Genomic DNA, 13,283 nt, shown 5'->3' with positions numbered 1-13,283 from the left:
TTATTTTGTACTGAGTGACTGTTGAGTTGTATATGGCTTCTAGTAAGAACTAGGTTAAAGTGGCCAGAAACATGCGTACTGTCATTTTACTCTGGAGTATGTAAATGGTGTAAGTCATGGTGGCAAATTGCAGTTAATTACCATTGTACAGTTTGCGTGGTTGGGTGTGTGCCCAGAATGTGACCAGCACTGGTTAATTAGCTGCAGGTTGCCGCCATTAAATTACACCGGTAATAGAAATAGCCTTTATTGTGACTTGTTCAGTTTTTTGGATAATGTAGGTGCTGTTTTTATAAGCTAGAAACTTGAGTAGTTGTTAGATACAGATTTCTCTTTCCTTATTTCCTTAAAAATAAAACAGACCCCAGCCATTGCTTGATTGAGTGAGTAATTTGGTTTGGTTTTATTTGATTCGATTACTATACCACCCCCATCAGTCCATACATGTGGACACATACACTCTGAGCAATTCACAACACATCAAAATCTAAGTGCAATCGTACAAACACACAAAATGCAATATATACAATAAAACCCTGTCTCTAGCTGAATTGATAAAAACTGCTTTTAAATGAATTTAACAAATTTAAAACAAATTTGAGCATCCCATTGTGTTCTTGGAGAGACTGGGCAAGTCGCTAGGCTAATTCTAACTAATTGATGAAGTGCCAAGCATACGTTGGATACATGCCTAGTCACTGAGCACCTTGTTAATTAGCTGTGGCTAGCTGCAGGAACTTGCAGTATCCCTCTTCAAACACCAACAAGATTTTGTCCTTAGTATGTAACATTTTAGACTAAGAGCATTAGCTATGTGGTTTTGCTAGAAATGTAAATGTGTGAAATGTGAGGCAGTATAACACAAAAAGTAAGCTATTCTGTGGCTGAACAGTGGATATTTCTGCAGGCATTTTAAAGGATAAACCATGAAACAATATTTCTTGTAGGTATTTCCAAATCCCCCAGATAATTTGAGTGATGTTGTCTTGTTCAACAGTGTTTAATCACACAACAGTGGGTCAGATTTGGCCAACAAGTTCTGGTGTTCTAAAGGCACCATTGGGATAAAAAGATACTGAATCATCATATTGGCCTTAAGTTAGGATCAGGTGGGTGTTAAAATTCTTAGAATAGAATCCAGCATGCTTTTTAGCATCTTAGCAAGTTTTGGAGAAACTGGAAAAAAGTTGTGAAGAATTGGGACAAGAGATATAGGGACATCAGGCAAAACTGAGCAGACAGGTCCTGATGTGATATTTTACTTCCTATGCATACTGAAATTCAACAACTAATAATGGCTTGAACAGTTTTTGTATCTTGGTTTGTGTCTATTAGGCTAGTACAGTAGATGTAAATACTATGTTAGATATATTAAGAAACTATTTTGAGCAGCAGTTGAAGATACCTTGGATTGAGTGGAATCATTGACCTTTTTTGTCCAGTGCTGTTCACTTTGCTAGTAGCTGTTGGTCAAGCCTCCAGTTATACTACAAGATAAATATTTTTAATTGGATTACATTTTTCACTTTCAATATGAAAAATATATTCTAACACTAAGTTGCATATCCCATTTATCCTTTGGTTGTGGCAGGGAGATATAATTGATAGGTTTCTATTAGTATTTAAATACTGTATGTTTAAACAAGGGAAGTGAAGGTATCGGGACAAATCTTGGATGGGAAATAACACATTTAACAAATAATGTAGTTACTATTCCATTGAAAGTAATATCCTTGGAATTAAGTTCATACTCCTTTCAGTTGGCTGTATAACAAAACATATCATGCTCTTTAGGTCGCATTTTCACTGGATAATATGTTCATATAGCACCAAGAGACTGTACTTACATGTATGGGTTGAGCTGAACCTGATCTTTCTTTGAACATTCACTCTTGTTGCTGAAGAGATCTATCACCATACAGTATTCTGTTATTTCTAATAATTCTTATGGTTTCTAATAATTCATTGGAAAAAACCTGTGGTTTAGGACAATCAGTTTTTATCATTTCCATAGCTATCTTAATAAGCTAAAAATGAATATCTATGCTTTGCTTGCCCTTTGGGAGCCGACTAGATCCTCAACTGACTGTGGAGCCAGAGGTTGGCAGTTTGATTACTTGCTGTGTCTCCTGTGTGTTGTGACCTTGGGAAAGCTTCAGAGTCCCAGAAGGACCCCAGAAGAAGGGAATGGTAAACCGCTTCTGAGTACTTTCTATCTGGAAAAACCTGAAAAAGGGTTACCGTAAGTCAGAATTATTATATATGCAATTTGGATCTTCGTCAGGCCAATGCAGAGTTAAAACCTGACTAGCTGTCAGGTTGTCTTCAATGTTTGTATCTGACAATGGGCATTCAGGGGTCTCAAACATGCGGCCCGGGGGCCATTTACGGCCCCCAGATGATAGTTTGTGGCCCTCGCCTTGCCTGCCCTCCCCCAAAGCGCCCCTCTTCTGTCAAGAGTAAAAAAAAAGCCTTGCCTCGCTCGCCGGCTCTCTCGCAAGACAGCACCTCTTGCACCCTCCATCCAGAACTGCAGCCTGCCAGCCGGCCCACCTGTCTGCTGGCTAAGGAAACTCCTGGGTGGCTTCCTTGGGCTCTTGCTCAGCTTGGCGGAAAATCTGATGCGGCCCAGCCTCACCCAGACTCTGTCTCTAGCGGCCCCCAGGTAAATTGAGTTTAAAACCCCTGGCATAAGTAGTACCACACATTTATCTGTTTTGCACTGTATTACAAGAAAAATTAATGTTTGGCTCAAAGTAAATAAGCCACTCTTTAAAACTGAATTTTTCTCCTTTATATACCCATAGTGTTTGTATTTCAGCTTGTGAATGTTAATGCAATATGACAGTACTTTGGGATTTTCAAAGATGGCCTGAGTGAACTAGACAGGCAAAAGCTTTACCAGAATGAGGGGGGAAATTGAAATAAGGGTCAGCAAATTAACTCACTTTTTAAAAAACTAAAGTTGTGCACAAATGGTCTTTTGGTACTCTCCATATATATGTCTGAGGGAATAAAAATTGGGACAATTTTAGTGAGTTTCTCTAGGGGAGGGAAACATTCTCCAGCAGTTTTTCCTGAGGTGGGACTCATTATTAGCAATGGCTGTAGTACAGCTTTGTTCTTTTGCCCTCAAAAGTTTGGTGTACTGTATTTCATACTGTGACTACAAAAGGGGTTGGCAGCCAGGGCACTGTTTTGATTCCTCCACAGGAGCCTCTGCTATCCTAGGGCATGGAGTTGGTGGGGGGAGAGCCATCCAAAAACTGATGGAGAAATGTTGAGCATCAATCTGCAAAGTGGCTTTTGATGTCCAAGTGGATGAGAAGAACATCTGAGAATGTTTTTCAGAAAAATCTCTCATGAGAAGGTTGGTTCAACACTTCCATCATTTCTCAGGGCTCAGCACTTTCCTTCTTAATGTTACATCTCTGGGTTGTATATGCAGGTACATTTAGTCTCCAATGCAGATGCACAGAGAGCCTTTTTTTAAATAACCCCTATAAGTGGGTATGGATGAGGACAGTGTTGCGCCCAGTTCCCAGAACAAGGAAAAGCTAGAGCAGTGTCATTATCTGCCTTCCAATTTCCTCAAAGTTTAATTCTGCGTGGAAGATGCCTCCATTTTTCTGCCTCGTGTATACAGCTCTTTTGATTATTTTTGAGCTTAATGTAAGACATTTAAAGTGGCTGGGACACTGCATTTTTATTTTGTTATTCTATTAAACATTGTCTCGTCAGCTATGCAATTTTATTTATTTATTTATTTATTTATTGTATTTATACCCCGCCTATCTAGTCATTTCGACCACTCTAGGCGGCTTCTCAGACTGTCCACAGTTCTTCTGTAAAAACTCCGTGGAAGGAGTTACCTTATGATAGCTTCCCTGTGGCTATAGTTCCTGTGTGAGAAGCATGGGAAGGGCAGGCCCTGGTTGCCACAGAGATGAATATACAGTGAAAAGAGAGACACGCATATTTACTCCTGATCCTCATGAGAAAGAAAAGCGCAGGAATTCCTAGACGTCACCCATGATAATTTATCTGAAATTTCTCCTCTGAAATTTGTTTTGAAGGGAATTTCTTTTCCATAAAGCATATGATGGACTAAGAATGGTCATGAGGTAATTTTTCATTGCAGCATGTTAAAACAAGTTTTCTTCTAAATCATCCTGAGATAAGAATAGACAATACAATGACCAGGTGAAATGCTTTTTGTCTGTAATAGACTACAGCGTGGACAGCTATTTACCTATTTTGTGGTACCATATGTGCTGTTTATCTGCACTGTACAGATGCAACAGTTTAATACTATTTTGAGGCACTCCCTTAGAGTTTGTAGCAGTGTGTTGATGATCTCCAGCAAAGGTATTCTAAGTACCATCACACTTCAATTCCTGGCATTTTGTAGCATGACTCCATTACACTTAAAATAGTGACAAGCTGTTGTCATATGTTGATACACTCAGAGAACATAAATTCTACTGTCTTCAGCAAGACCTGATTTGTAATGTTATTGGGAATGCCTGGAGAAATTGTGTCAGAATGTGTTCTACTAACCAGATAACACTAGCTTTTAGCGCAACAGAAATAGTTTAATTAAGTCAAACAATGTACAATAACATTACTCAGTTTACCTGCCTGGATTACTGAACTACAATGTCACAATGACTACAATCCTGCACGTAATCGCCTTGATGTCCTGTGAATTCATCATGTCTCAGCCCTGGTGGCTTATAAACACTGGCCTTTGTGGGCTTGGCACCTGTACTAGGATAAAACATATATGATCTGGCCTTAGCCCCAGTTACCACCATCAGTTCTTATGATTAGTGCATGGCTATGCTCTGCTACAGCGGTATCAGTTAAGAACCAGAATGCAGCCTAGTTAAGAGGTAGAAAGTCGCAGACATCATTGACCATCAAAACGATGAAATCTCTGGTCAGTATTTGTGAATTTAAAAAGAATTTCCAGTGGGGTTTCCTTGCAGTGAGCACAGCCATGTGGCCATGACTGGTATGCTGTGTGCACAAAGCTGTAGCAGGTAGCTGAACAAGGAACAAGATCAAGGTAGACTCTCCACGCTTTCACCAGGCCACGTAATGTCTCTTTGATTATATAACTACAGCAGAGCATGGACCATGCATCAATATGGCAGCCACTGGTGACTGCTGCTAGGTCCAACTTGGTCCAACATAAACAATCCCTACAGGTTAGTTAGTTAATACAATTAGAGTCAATCAAGCATAGTCCTAAAATATATAGGAAAAAAAGAGCAGTTATTTTATCTAGCAAAAACAGCTCTTGAAAAAAGGCCTAAATTGTTTTCCTGCCGTCATGCAGAATCTTCGCTAGATAGATATAATGTAGTGTAGCAAAAACAAATTCTTGTGGTGCCTTAAATACTAACTGATTTTATCTGGCATGAGCTTTAGAGGGAGTGTAGCAGGCTTCTCTGGGAATTTCTATAATGTAACTGTTGTAACAAATGGAGGTGGGGAGAGGTCACTATACAATAAAAGTACCTCTGGATCAAATGTTGTATCAGTATAACCTTAGGATGGCAATCTGAACCCTACTTATCAGAGAGAGAAAAAAAAAACCCCTATTGAGCTAATCCATTATCAGGATTCTGTTGTCTAGTGCCCAGGTTCTCTCTCACAATTGTTATGGGACCATTTGCCTATCCAGATGTAGCAATGAGTGTGCCAGCCATCGGTCTCAACATGTGGAGTGGCACAGCAATTGCATACTTGGGTGTTTGCCTGCAGCCTCTGTGAGCCAGCTTGAGCTAACAGGTCTCATTTTTGCAACTCCATTTTTTTAATATGCTCTAGCAGGGCGGGTAACTTAAAGCAATCCAAGTTTATATGTTTTTAAAAGGGGCGGGTCAGCAACATTTCCCTAGATGGCTTGAGTATATGGCAAGGCAGGTCTTGCCATTAGGCAAACCGAGGCGGGAGGTGCTGGGATGGGCAGCAAAGGCAACCCTCTGTCTGTTGCCCTTTCTTGGTTGACTGGGCTGGATGTGCCACATGGCAGGCCCTGATTCCCACAGCTGCCTGCTGCCCTTGGGTGTGATGATGACACGGCTCCCTTGCCAATATTCAGTTGGCAGTCCAGTCAGCTTCTATATGTGGAACAGGGAAGAGGGTGATATCATGTCTTTTGACCCGTGTGGAAGACTATTTTTGGCCAGCCTCGGTTTAGGGCAGGAGTGGGCAATATATACAATCCATGACCCCCATGGTCATTTTTCATTTCCCCTCCCATGTTCTCTAGCATGCTCTCACCCTCTACCTGCTTTTTAAAAAAATTGCTATGGGGGTGGGGTGGGGAATGGCTTTTTACTCAGAGACAATTTTGCTACATTTTAGTGGCCCCAAAGTGTACCTGGAAACCCTCATATCCCATGTCATTTTATTTTATTGGTTTAAATTGGCAACTAGAGAGAACGGGGGGAGGGCATCTCAGTTTTTAAAAAGCAATTTTTTTTTAGTTAAACCATATTTCAGTTAACAAAAAAATGGCTATTCTGACAGACTCATCACAATATACAAATTCTCTTATGTGACCACAGCACTCTCCTCTAGCTCATCCCCTCTTGGGAGTGTGGTCTTCAGTCTTCTGGCAAATTTGAAAAATGGCTCTCAGACCCAATGAAATCTCCTGACAATTCTGGGACACTGTTTTCCAAAGTCTGGTGGTGTGACCCTCTAGGTTTATGTGAAGATATTCCAGGGGGAGGGAGCAGCATCATTCACATTAAACTGGTTTTGTTTTTATGGTTTCTTAATACAAGTTTTGTTTTATTAGCTCTTTTAACAATAACAATTATCAGTGTTTATTTTTATGGTAAGTCTTTTTGAAAGCTTTTTGCTTTCATTTTTAAATTTACATTTTAAAAAAACATTTTTTGTTAAGGGATAATAGCAAAGCTGGTCTAGCTTTGGTTAGGAAGATAGACTACTTCTTTAATATTTGAATACAGCAGTTTTGTGCCCATCTATTTAACATATCAGTAAAATGTTTCTGCACTGAGTTCTCATTTGGTCAATGTGACGAGACAGGCTTGGAGCCCAGACCCTTTTTGCATATTACCTTTCATATGCTGCTGCCTATCCAAACTCTTCCTGTGACAGCAGAGACACAGGCCAAGAACAAGAGAGTAAATTGCCCACTTTATCATCTGTGTAGTCAATAAAGGCTCTCTCTCTCTCTCTCTCTCTCTCAGTGACACACATACACACACAAGCTAACACACCCATCTGGCTGTACTTTTTCTATCAAGTCTACATGACACAACTAATCCACTCAATAGCATTTTCCTATGCCTAAACCATATACAGTTAGACGGGTCTGGTGGTCAAAGTAATAAGACTGCCAAGTGTCGAGAAACCTATTCTAGGGATAGGTGAGAAGTTTGCATAAAATCAGTTTTTTGTGAGAATTTTTCCAAATTCATTGAAATTTAAAAATAAAATATGAGAGGCTTTTAAGTGCTTAGCTCATTAAATGGTACAGTAGTTTGATTCTCTGTGTATTCAACCATGAGTGCAACTATAAAGTGTGGAAAATACAGTTTGATTCGCTGTGTATCCACAGACCATCAGATTGGGTTTCTGGGGCGGGAACTGCTGTAGCTGCCCAGAGGACAATTTGCAGGAAGGGCAGAGGCAGTTTGATTTGCATGGCATTTCAACAGGAGAAGGTGCTAACAAGATACTAATTGGCGATTTCTACCTTTCTCTCTCTTTCTTATTGTTTCCATAAGTGCTCTAGTAAAAGTCTGTTTCAGTGCTGAGTTGAAACCATTTTTGAAAAAAAGAAACATTTTGGAGACAAGAGGTGCTCTGTAGAGAGGAAAGGGGATCCCTGTAAGCACCACTTTGCTTCCGATAAGGTGATCACACTAGGCAGAACGTGGTCATAAGTGATGTCAAACTGATCGGAAGAAATTTAAACCCACCTGCTATTAAAAAAGAGGTGATTCCTTGCTCAAAACAAATGATTCCACAGTGGGTTCTCCTACATTGAGCTTTCTGTCATCTAGTTGCCAGGTTTTAATTTGAAGTTCACCGTGTCCAGTCAGAGGCAAGTTATGGAGTAAATGGCCAATGTAGTTGTCTCCTATGTGGCTCTTGAGTTCTACTTGTCAACACATTTCTTCTGGCAGGTTCCTCATCCCTCACAGCTGCATCTCAGCCGTGATCCTCTTCATATCAGACTCATTAGCATTTGTTGAATTTGAAAGCAGTGAAATAAATTTTTAGAAAGTTGAATGTGGAACGAGACAGAGAAAGAAACTGGCCATGCCTTCAGTTCTCATTTTAAAACCTCCACTCATTTTGCCACTTTCCCCTTACTGCTCCTTGCAGGCACCACCTTTACCTGTAGGGCCACATTGAGTCACTTCCACGAGCTCAGCTTCCACATTCAGAGAGATTTCTCTGGCTGTGAGGAAAGGCCAGGAGGGGAAAGCATTTGCTGTTTGTCCTTGTAATGGCCCTTAGAAGCCATATGTAGAAACCATGTGCTGCCAAAAGACTACCTGCATTTCTGTAATCTCTGGACAGCTGTGGAATAAAGGAAATTTGGCCATTCTTAGGGTTCATCCCAATGGGGCACATTGTCCCCCTTTGATCTTGAAGAAGGTGGTGATTACCTGAAATTCATGGGATTTCAGTCCATAAATTCAGCTTTAACCTTAAGGGTGAATGAGATGCAGAGATCATACATCCAGTACTCAGATAACAGATTCCTGATCCACTTGCTCTCTCTCCTTCTGCTTTTTCTTCTTTTTACTGGTTGGGGAAAATGTCAAAGCGCTACATCACCTTTTTGAAGGCAGGCAGATTGGCCCTAGGATAACATTTGACATGGACTGCAGCTCAGCTCTGCCTATTCGCAGCTCTTCTACCCATCCTATGCTTGGAAGGAAAAATAAAATAAAAGAACTTTTCTGTTGCAATTTCTCTTCTACAGCTTCCCTTCCCTTTAATCGTATGCCTGGAAGTAAAGTTTGTGACCAGAAATTATGACTGCAGGAGCCTATAACCTCCTATACCTTTCTCTGAGATTTGCTGAACTCCTTTCCATGCAATGAACCAAGGCTAGGGGATACCATGACTCAGGAGGGAACAACAAAAAAAAAAAAGCATGGGAAGGCATGGATATTTTACACTGTTCATTACTGCTATTACAGAGACAAGCATTACATCGTGTGGATGGTGGCAAAAATACCAAAACGATCAGCGCACAGCCAGGTACTTTCACAGAATCAAAAGCTTTCGTTGTATGAGCTTGTGCAGAAGTTTTGGATTGTTTATGCACTCGTAAAGGGAATGTCAGAAAGCTGACTTTTGAATTGGCCACTGATTCCTTGGAGAACAAGCCACTGCACAGCTAGTTGACATACCACCTGTCTGCACGCCACATGCAATCACAAATGGTTTTAGAACTCTAAACCATCCCAATAATGTTTGAATAAGAAATACCTTAGAGTTTATATGTCTAAGTTTGGAACTGATGAAGCAAAACTGTCTAGTTCAGCACTCTCTTTTTCTTTTTTTTTTTTCTTTTTTGGTCATCATCAGCAAGTTGATTTAAATTGAATGAACAATGCTGGCTGCATTCCTCTGCCGAGCAGCATAAAAAAAAAAAAAGAAGTTTTGCTAAACTGTAAAATCCTGCTGAAGGGATTGTTCCAGAAAAGTGTAGTGGCCGACTGCAGTCATACAGACTGTTCCCGTGGCTTTTTTTGTTCTGATCGCTTTATTTCAGAGGAGGAAGTTTGCCATGGAGGAGGAGGGGAAAAACATTTAGGAGTCAGGAGGATAACTCCTCTGGGTATTCTCAGCCATTTACCTCACAGATAAAATATGATCAGTGTGCTGAGCTGAGAACAGATGTAAAATATTTTTAGAAAAATCTTGGCGTACAACAATATGGAACTCTTCGTCCCAGCTCACTCTCCTTGTTTTTACTTTCAGATTTGACCAAACATGTTCTGTTTGGATTGGATTGGAATTGCTGACTTGGAACATCCAGGCTCGTTTGAGTGATTTGATGAACTCTTAGGCTGACCTCATTCTTAACATGCAAGCCCCCTCCCCTGGAATGGAAAAAAAATCCCCCCCCCCTTTTCGCTTCACACAGTTAAAGGGATTTAATCTCAAGGCCTTCCTGAACTAGTCATTGGGATATCATATTGTGTTGCTAGCCCAGCATTTGCTGGGCACTAAAGGGGCTCTGTATAGAGCGTATACGACATTGATCAGTGTTTGCATAGCGGATTTGTGGGGAATAAATGGCAATAGTTAAAGTGAGGCCGAGTGTAGGGACAGCGGGATGTTTTTAACAGGACCCGTCTGGGATTACATTCTTTATGAATGATCCCATAATGTGGATCTGACTGTAGGCCCTCTTCATATGCCACGTATGGAATGTAGAGGCAGAGAGAGAGAGAGAGAAAGAGAGAGAGAAAGAGAGAGAGAATCGTAGCATTCTTCTCTGCTGTTTTCAACATCCCGTTAAACTGTAGGGCAGGTTGCCCAGAAGACAGGTGGAAGCTCTGGTGAAAACCAGTCTTTCCTTCAGAGAGAAATCCCTACAGCGGTGGTTGCATAAATCCTTCTGTTTGTTTTCATCACACTTACTGTCTCTGGTAAACTGGTCCCCTGAGGCTTGGGGGAAAAAGGACTTGGGGACTTTGGCTCATGAGCAGAAGCCATGCTTGCAGACAATAAAAAGAGGACCTGTCACCTCTACTTTAAAAGGGTGTCTCTCTGGGATCGGACCTGGCAGGAGAGAATGTGAAAATATCTGCCTGATACTCTAAAGGAGTGGTTCCCGACCTTGGGTAACCTAGGTGTTCCTGGACTACAACTCCCAAAAATCTGGTCAGTACAGCTAGTGATGACGGCCTCTGGGTGTTTTAATCCAAGAATATCTGGAGACACAAGGTCAGGAACCACTGCTCTAAAAAGCTGTTGCCAATCAGAGGAGAACCAGCCTTTTCCCACTTTGGACTTCCAAATGGTTTTGGATTATAAATCCCATCATCCCAGCCCCCACGGCAGTTGATGGTTTGTTTTTTAAAAAAATTCCAACAGCCTCTGGAGATCCAAAGGTGGAGTTTCTGGGTCTCTGACAATAATAAGTGAGAAAGGTAAAACTCTATGACCTTGTCTGAAGTGACTCTCAAGTGCCCCACATATCAAAAGTCCTGTTCTTAGCCCACATATCGCCACAATGCAGGCTTGGAGTGAAGTGCCAGGATCTCATGGCACTGGAGCTGTTTCATCGTCTGTGTCAAGAGAATGGCCACGATCCTACGGCTAGGTAGCTGCTTTTCGCCGTTACATGGAGTCAAATGCTGATCCCATTTAGTGCTCAGCCTCCAGGGATCACGGGTGGTGGTGGTGGTGGTGGTCTTTTGCTGGAACAGGAGAGAGCTAGCTTCCAGTTTGAGCAGAATATGATTAAGAGGAGCCTCCTTCCCCAGCGAATATCAGATAGGATCTCTTCTGGAAACAACAAAGTGCTCTGAGAATAATCTAGTTTTGGATGACGCGCGAGAGAGTGCCACTCTGGCATTTTCATGTCAAAGGCCATTAAGCTCTGGTTGGATGCTGCCGCCTGCTTTCATTATGGTAGCAAGAGAGCTCTAGACTTTCCAGAATAGGTTTTGTTTTTTAGAAGGATCATTTGACTTTTCATGGACCAGGTGGTAGGATATGTGTGTTAGAATAACAATATTGAATTTGTACTAGCATCTTCCTTTCTTCCCTGTGCTAATTCTTTTGCTCTCATTGTAGGGAACAGAACTGAAATGTGCCATTCAGCGTGCATAATCATCGGCCTATTATCTCCTCTTCTTTTCAACAGTGAAAAAAAAATCAGGAATATAATACATAGCGGGTTCAGACTGAAATGTGTGCAACTGGGCAGGCTGTAATGGACTTCCCACCTCCTCAAGCCGGATCCTCAAGCCATCAGAAAGGAGGAGACGCATGATCAGTGGTGTATGTGAAAGAGGGGGTCCCCTCCCCTCATATTGAGCAGCGGCACTTTCTGTGAGCACAGCTCTTCCATCAACAGAAGGCAGATCCTGGAGCCAATCCATTATGAATAATTACCATTTTCAGACACATGTTATTATTAACAAGATCTAGCATTCATAGCCAAGAATCCAACTGAAGAAATACACTGGGGTAAAAATGCAAATAGGGAATTGCTGGTACAGTAGTTAGAAGGCCAGTGCAGACATTTGTTCTTGCAGGCACAATTGTTCAGCTGGTGTGCAATAACAAATGCATGGGCTGACTTCTTAACTAGTGGTGATTCCAGCCAAATTTTAGGCAGATCATTGCCACTGGATTGTAAAATAAAGGCTACGGGAATCTTCTTACTTACATCTGACACTGTTAAGCCCAACTGCATACGTTTCAACAGTACAGTTGTCCCTAGTTAAGAGGTTGATGGTTATATCTTGTGTCATGCACCGATCTTGTGATCTGGCATGTGAGAAGAAATACAAGCACCAACGTCTTACCTACCTGCATACACTGCTGCAAATACTCTATTGAACTGTGGGCACAGGTGACACCTTAACAGAGTGCACCCATCTCCCTCCCCACCCCCCCAAAAAAGGAATACACCGGGCACTCAATTTGAATGAATAAAATAAAAATCATGCATTTATTGGTTACAGCAAAATCAGCATTGATGCTCCAGGAAAATCAGCACTGGTGCTGCATCAGGTGAGCCAGCTCTCTACCGATGCCCTTTTCCAAGCTTGTCTTCTGGGAAGTGCTGAAGTGGCAGCTGAAGGCCAGTAGCCCCAGGCGGGAGAGTCCTAATGAGAGCCTCTGCCATTTGTACTGAGAAGCCGAGGCCGCCCTCCTGATCTGAGCTCACCTGCTGTCAACCTCTATTCCAAAGGGATTCTTTGTTTTGGGTTAAGAACGTGAGTGCTTCTACCCCACCAACCTGGATCCTTTCCTAGGTGGAAAGCCACCCAGGCAGCCACCAACAAAGTTGTGACAAATCGATAAGACAAATAAGTACAGTCAGTAGCCGCTAATGATCTTCATGACCTAGGCTTATGGTACCCTTGCTGTCACGACTCTTTACATGGAACTAGTGGGGGGATGGCGGGCAGGCGGGCGGGCCAAGTTTTCGAGCAGATGGGCTGCAGGGAGAACTGCTCAGCAATGCCACAGACTCTTTGGCTGGATGTCTTTAAGCAGATATGAGACAGCCAACTCTGTCGTATTGT

The sequence above is a fragment of the Pogona vitticeps genome, chromosome 2 (assembly GCF_051106095.1).
Source record: "Pogona vitticeps strain Pit_001003342236 chromosome 2, PviZW2.1, whole genome shotgun sequence".
Taxonomy (NCBI): Eukaryota; Metazoa; Chordata; class Lepidosauria; order Squamata; family Agamidae; genus Pogona; species Pogona vitticeps.
The sequence above is the reverse complement of the archived record's forward strand: the minus strand, read 5'-3'. Positions refer to the sequence as shown.